This window comes from Gobio gobio (assembly GCF_949357685.1).
Source record: "Gobio gobio genome assembly, chromosome: 15".
Classification (NCBI taxonomy): domain Eukaryota; kingdom Metazoa; phylum Chordata; class Actinopteri; order Cypriniformes; family Gobionidae; genus Gobio; species Gobio gobio.
The window spans coordinates 970,001-977,500 of NC_137108.1; the positions used below are offsets into that span (position 1 = coordinate 970,001).

General features: G+C 50.2%; 1 protein-coding gene across 3 annotated transcripts in view; it reads left to right on the forward strand.

Annotated features, from left to right (window-relative positions):
• Positions 1–7,500, forward strand: part of znf407 (zinc finger protein 407) — a 34,110-nt gene that overhangs the window by 18,012 nt on the left and 8,598 nt on the right. The window lies entirely within an intron of this gene.

The following is a 7,500-nucleotide window of genomic DNA, read 5'->3' on the forward strand; positions in this document are numbered from 1 at the left end:
TTCATGGGTCATGTGTTCATGGGTCGTGTTCATGGGTCACATGTTCATGGGTCACATGTTCATGGGTCACGTGTTCATGGGTCACGTGTTCATGGGTCACGTGTTCATGGGTCACATGTTCATGGGTCGTGTTCATGGGTCACATGTTCATGGGTCGTGTTCATGGGTCACATGTTCATGGGTCGTGTTCATGGGTCACGTGTTCATGGGTCACGTGTTCATGGGTCACATGTTCATGGGTCGTGTTCATGGGTCACGTGTTCATGGGTCACGTGTTCATGGGTCACGTGTTCATGGGTCACATGTTCATGGGTCGTGTTCATGGGTCACGTGTTCATGGGTCGTGTTCATGGGTCGTGTTCATGGGTCACATGTTCATGGGTCACGTGTTCATGGGTCGTGTTCATGGGTCACATGTTCATGGGTCGTGTTCATGGGTCGTGTTCATGGGTCACATGTTCATGGGTCGTGTTCATGGGTCGTGTTCATGGGTCACATGTTCATGGGTCACGTGTTCATGGGTCACGTGTTCATGGGTCACGTGTTCATGGGTCACATGTTCATGGGTCGTGTTCATGGGTCACGTGTTCATGGGTCGTGTTCATGGGTCACTTCACGAGTTCACACGTACATCATATTAAATGGAGTAAAGATTATGCGTATTTGGCGTGCTGTCCAGGCTCGGAATTTGGCCCGAACCCAGAGTATCCCCCCATGATGAAGATAGTCTAGAACTAGACTGTATTTTATTATGGATTGTGTTGACGTCTAATGAGTTTATTAAATCAAAGTGAGGAGATGGGGTGGTGGAGGGATGCTAAAAATAAAAACGGTCAACGAAAGAAGGTAAATATGCTGTATATATACACACACCTCTTATCGTTGATTAAATCGATTGGCTTGATATGCTCCACATGTGTTTAATTAGGTTTAATTATCTGAGGGTGCTCCACTTGGGTTTGATTAGGCTACATTATCTGGCGTGCTCCATTGTTTAGATAGGTTTAATTATCTGGACGTGCTCCTCCCGAAATTAGTTACTAAAACTTCACGTGTTCATGGGTCACGTGTTCATGGGTCACGTGTTCATGGGTCACGTGTTCATGGGTCACGTGTTCATGGGTCACGTGTTCATGGGTCACGTGTTCATGGGTCACGTGTTCATGGGTCGTGTTCATGGGTCACGTGTTCATGGGTCACGTGTTCATGGGTCACGTGTTCATGGGTCACGTGTTCATGGGTCACGTGTTCATGGGTCACGTGTTCATGGGTCACGTGTTCATGGGTCACGTGTTCATGGGTCGTGTTCATGGTTCACGTGTTCATGGGTCACGTGTTCATGGGTCACCTGTTCATGGGTCACGTGTTCATGGGTCACGTGTTCATGGGTCACATGTTCATGGGTCACGTGTTCATGGGTCATGTTCATGGGTCACATGTTTATGGGTCGTGTTCATGGGTCACATGTTCATGGGTCATGTTCATGTTCATGGGTCACATGTTCATGGGTCACGTGTTCATGGGTCACGTGTTCATGGCTCACGTGTTCATGGGTCACGTGTTCATGGGTCGTGTTCATAGGTCACCTGTTCATGGGTCACGTGTTCATGGGTCACGTGTTCATGGGTCACATGTTCATGGGTCGTGTTCATGGGTCACATGTTCATGGGTCGTGTTCATGAGTCACATGTTCATGGGTTGTGTTCATGGGTCACGGGTTCATGGGTCATGTGTTCATGGGTCGTGTTCATGGGTCACATGTTCATGGGTCACATGTTCATGGGTCACGTGTTCATGGGTCACGTGTTCATGGGTCACATGTTCATGGGTCGTGTTCATGGGTCACATGTTCATGGGTCGTGTTCATGGGTCACGTGTTCATGGGTCACGTGTTCATGGGTCACATGTTCATGGGTCGTGTTCATGGGTCACCTGTTCATGGGTCACGTGTTCATGGGTCACGTGTTCATGGGTCACATGTTCATGGGTCACGTGTTCATGGGTCACGTGTTCATGGGTCACGTGTTCATGGGTCACATGTTCATGGGTCGTGTTCATGGGTCACCTGTTCATGGGTCACGTGTTCATGGGTCACGTGTTCATGGGTCACATGTTCATGGGTCGTGTTCATGTGTCACATGTTCATGGGTCGTGTTCATGAGTCACATGTTCATGGGTTGTGTTCATAGGTCACATGTTAATGGGTCACATGTTCATGGGTCGTGTTCATGGGTCACATGTTCATGGGTTACATGTTCATGGGTCACGTGTTCATGGGTCACATGTTCATGGGTCACGTGTTCATGGGTCACGTGTTCATGGGTCACATGTTCATGGGTCACATGTTCATGGGTCACATGTTCATGGGTCGTGTTCATGGGTCATGTGTTCATGGGTCACGTGTTCATGGGTCACATGTTCATGGGGGGTGGTGTTCATGGGTCACAGGTTCATGGGTCACATGTTCATGGGTCACATGTTCATGGGTAACGTGTTCATGGGTAACGTGTTCATGGGTCACGTGTTCATGGGTCACATGTTCATGGGTCGTGTTCATGGGTCACATGTTCATGGGTCACGTGTTCATGGGTCACGTGTTCATGGGTCACGTGTTCATGGGTCACCTGTTCATGGGTCACGTGTTCATGGGTCGTGTTCATGGGTCGTGTTCATGGGTCACATGTTCATGGGTCACGTGTTCATGGGTCACGTGTTCATGGGTCACCTGTTCATGGGTCACATGTTCATGGGTCGTGTTCATGGGTCACATGTTCATGGGTCACGTGTTCATGGGTCACGTGTTCATGGGTCACCTGTTCATGGGTCACGTGTTCATGGGTCACGTGTTCATGGGTCACGTGTTCATGGGTCACATGTTCATGGGTCACATGTTCATGGGTCGTGTTCATGGGTCACGTGTTCATGGGTCGTGTTCATGGGTCACTTCACGAGTTCACACGTACATCATATTAAATGGAGTAAAGATTATGCGTATTTGGCGTGCTGTCCAGGCTCGGAATTTGGCCCGAACCCAGAGTATCCCCCCATGATGAAGATAGTCTAGAACTAGACTGTATTTTATTATGGATTGTGTTGACGTCTAATGAGTTTATTAAATCAAAGTGAGGAGATGGGGTGGTGGAGGGATGCTAAAAATAAAAACGGTCAACGAAAGAAGGTAAATATGCTGTATATATACACACACCTCTTATCGTTGATTAAATCGATTGGCTTGATATGCTCCACATGTGTTTAATTAGGTTTAATTATCTGAGGGTGCTCCACTTGGGTTTGATTAGGCTACATTATCTGGCGTGCTCCATTGTTTAGATAGGTTTAATTATCTGGACGTGCTCCTCCCGAAATTAGTTACTAAAACTTCACGTGTTCATGGGTCACGTGTTCATGGGTCACGTGTTCATGGGTCACGTGTTCATGGGTCATGTGTTCATGGGTCGTGTTCATGGGTCACGTGTTCATGGGTCACGTGTTCATGGGTCATGTGTTCATGGGTCACGTGTTCATGGGTCACGTGTTCATGGGTCACGTGTTCATGGGTCATGTTCATGGGTCACATGTTCATGGGTCGTGTTCATGGGTCACATGTTCATGGGTCATGTTCATGTTCATGGGTCACGTGTTCATGGGTCGTGTTCATGGTTCACGTGTTCATGGGTCATGTGTTCATGGGTCACGTGTTCATGGGTCACCTGTTCATGGGTCACGTGTTCATGGGTCACGTGTTCATGGGTCACATGTTCATGGGTCACGTGTTCATGGGTCACGTGTTCATGGGTCACGTGTTCATGGGTCACATGTTCATGGGTCGTGTTCATGGGTCACGTGTTCATGGGTCACGTGTTCATGGGTCACGTGTTCATGGGTCACGTGTTCATGGGTCGTGTTCATGGTTCACGTGTTCATGGGTCACGTGTTCATGGGTCACCTGTTCATGGGTCACGTGTTCATGGGTCACGTGTTCATGGGTCACATGTTCATGGGTCACGTGTTCATGGGTCATGTTCATGGGTCACATGTTCATGGGTCGTGTTCATGGGTCACATGTTCATGGGTCATGTTCATGTTCATGGGTCACATGTTCATGGGTCACGTGTTCATGGGTCACGTGTTCATGGCTCACGTGTTCATGGGTCACGTGTTCATGGGTCGTGTTCATAGGTCACCTGTTCATGGGTCACGTGTTCATGGGTCACGTGTTCATGGGTCACATGTTCATGGGTCGTGTTCATGGGTCACATGTTCATGGGTCGTGTTCATGAGTCACATGTTCATGGGTTGTGTTCATGGGTCACGTGTTCATGGGTCATGTGTTCATGGGTCGTGTTCATGGGTCACATGTTCATGGGTCACATGTTCATGGGTCACGTGTTCATGGGTCACGTGTTCATGGGTCACGTGTTCATGGGTCACATGTTCATGGGTCGTGTTCATGGGTCACATGTTCATGGGTCGTGTTCATGGGTCACGTGTTCATGGGTCACGTGTTCATGGGTCACATGTTCATGGGTCGTGTTCATGGGTCACCTGTTCATGGGTCACCTGTTCATGGGTCACGTGTTCATGGGTCACATGTTCATGGGTCACGTGTTCATGGGTCACGTGTTCATGGGTCACGTGTTCATGGGTCACATGTTCATGGGTCGTGTTCATGGGTCACCTGTTCATGGGTCACGTGTTCATGGGTCACATGTTCATGGGTCGTGTTCATGGGTCACATGTTCATGGGTCGTGTTCATGAGTCACATGTTCATGGGTTGTGTTCATAGGTCACATGTTAATGGGTCACATGTTCATGGGTCGTGTTCATGGGTCACATGTTCATGGGTTACATGTTCATGGGTCACATGTTCATGGGTCACATGTTCATGGGTCACGTGTTCATGGGTCACATGTTCATGGGTCACATGTTCATGGGTCACATGTTCATGGGTCGTGTTCATGGGTCATGTGTTCATGGGTCACGTGTTCATGGGTCACATGTTCATGGGGGGTCGTGTTCATGGGTCACAGGTTCATGGGTCACATGTTCATGGGTCACATGTTCATGGGTCACGCGTTCATGGGTCACGTGTTCATGGGTCGTGTTCATGGGTCATCTTCATGGGTCACGTGTTCATGGGTCACCTGTTCATGGGTCACATGTTCATGGAGGGTCGTGTTCATGGGTCATATGTTCATGGGTCACGTGTTCATGGGTCACATGTTCATGGGTCACGTGTTCATGGGTCACGTGTTCATGGGTCACGTGTTCATGGGTCACCTTTTCATGGGTCACGTGTTCATGGGTCACGTGTTTATGGGTCACGTTCATGGGTCACATGTTCATGGGTCACGTGTTCATGGGTCACGTGTTCATGGGTCACGTGTTCATGGGTCACGCGTTCATGTGTCACGCGTTCACGGGTCACATGTTCATGGGTCACGCGTTCATGGGTCACATGTTCATGGGTCACGTGTTCATGGGTCACGTGTTCATGGGTCACATGTTCATGGGTAACGTTTTCATGGGTCACATGTTCATGGGTCACGTGTTCATGGGTCACGCGTTCATGGGTCACGCGTTCATGGGTCACACGTTCATGTGGCGTGTTCATGGGTCACATGTTCATGGGTCACGTGTTCATGGGTCACGCGTTCATGGGTCACGCGTTCATTGGTCACGCGTTCATGTGGCGTGTTCATGGGTCACGTGTTCATGGGTCACGCGTTCATGGGTCACGCGTTCATGGGTCACACGTTCATGGGACACGTGTTCATGTGGCGTGTTCTTGGGTCACGTGTTCATGGGTCACGCGTTCATGGGTCACGCGTTCATGGGTCACGCGTTCATGGGTCACGCGTTCATGGGTCAAGCGTTCATGGGTCACGTGTTCATGGGTCACGTGTTCATGGGTCACGTGTTCATGGGTCACGTGTTCATGGGTCACGTGTTCATGGGTCACGTGTTCATGGGTCACGCGTTCATGGGTCACGCGTTCATGGGTCACGCGTTCATGGGTCACGCGTTCATGGGTCAAGCGTTCATGGGTCACGTGTTCATGGGTCACGTGTTCATGGGTCACGTGTTCATGGGTCACGTGTTCATGGGTCACGCGTTCATGGGTCACGCGTTCATGGGTCACGCGTTCATGGGTCAAGCGTTCATGGGTCACGTGTTCATGGGTCACGTGTTCATGGGTCACGTGTTCATGGGTCACGTGCTCATGGGTCATGTGTTCATGGGTCACATGTTCATGGGTAGCGTGTTCATGGGTCACATGTTCATGGGTCACGCGTTCATGTGTCGTGTTCATGGGTCATATGTTCATGGGTCACGCGTTCATGGGTCACGTGTTCATGTGGCGTGTTCATTGGTCACGTGTTCATGGGTCACGTGTTCATGGGTCACACGTTCATGGGTCACGCGTTCATGGGTCACGCGTTCATGGGTCATATGTTCATGGGTCACGCGTTCATGGGTCACGTGTTCATGTGGCGTGTTCATTGGTCACGTGTTCATGGGTCACGCGTTCATGGGTCACGTGTTCATGTGGCGTGTTCATTGGTCACGTGTTCATGGGTCACGCGTTCATAGGTCACATGTTCATGGGTCAGGTGTTCATGGGTCACGTGTTCATGGGTCACGTGTTCATGGGTCACGCGTTCATGGGTCACGCGTTCATGGGTCACGCGTTCATGGGTCACGCGTTCATGGGTCACGTGTTTATGGGTCACGCGTTTATGGGTCACGCGTTCATGGGTCACGTGTTCATGGGTCGTGTTCATGGGTCACGTGTTCATGGGTCACATGTTCATGGGTAGCGTGTTCATGGGTCACATGTTCATGGGTCACGCGTTCATGGGTCACGCGTTCATGTGTCGTGTTCATGGGTCACGCGTTCATGGGTCACGTGTTCATGTGGCGTGTTCATTGGTCACGTGTTCATGGGTCACGCGTTCATGGGTCACGCGTTCATGGGTCACGCGTTCATGGGTCATATGTTCATGGGTCACGCGTTCATGGGTCACGTGTTCATGTGGCGTGTTCATTGGTCACGTGTTCATGGGTCACGCGTTCATGGGTCACATGTTCATGGGTCAGGTGTTCATGGGTCACATGTTCATGGGTCACGTGTTCATGGGTCACGTGTTCATGGGTCGTGTTCATGGGTCACATGTTCATGGGTCACGCGTTCATGGGTCACGTGTTCATGGGTCACGTGTTCACGCGTTCATGTGTCGTGTTCATGGGTCATATGTTCATGGGTCACGCGTTCATGGGTCACGTGTTCATGTGGCGTGTTCATTGGTCACGTGTTCATGGGTCACGCGTTCATGGGTCACGCGTTCATGGGTCACGTGTTCATGTGGCGTGTTCATTGGTCACGTGTTCATGGGTCACGCGTTCATGGTCACGCGTTCATGGGTCATATGTTCATGGGTCACGCGTTCATGGGTCATATGTTCATGGGTCACGCGTTCATGGGTCACGTGTTCATG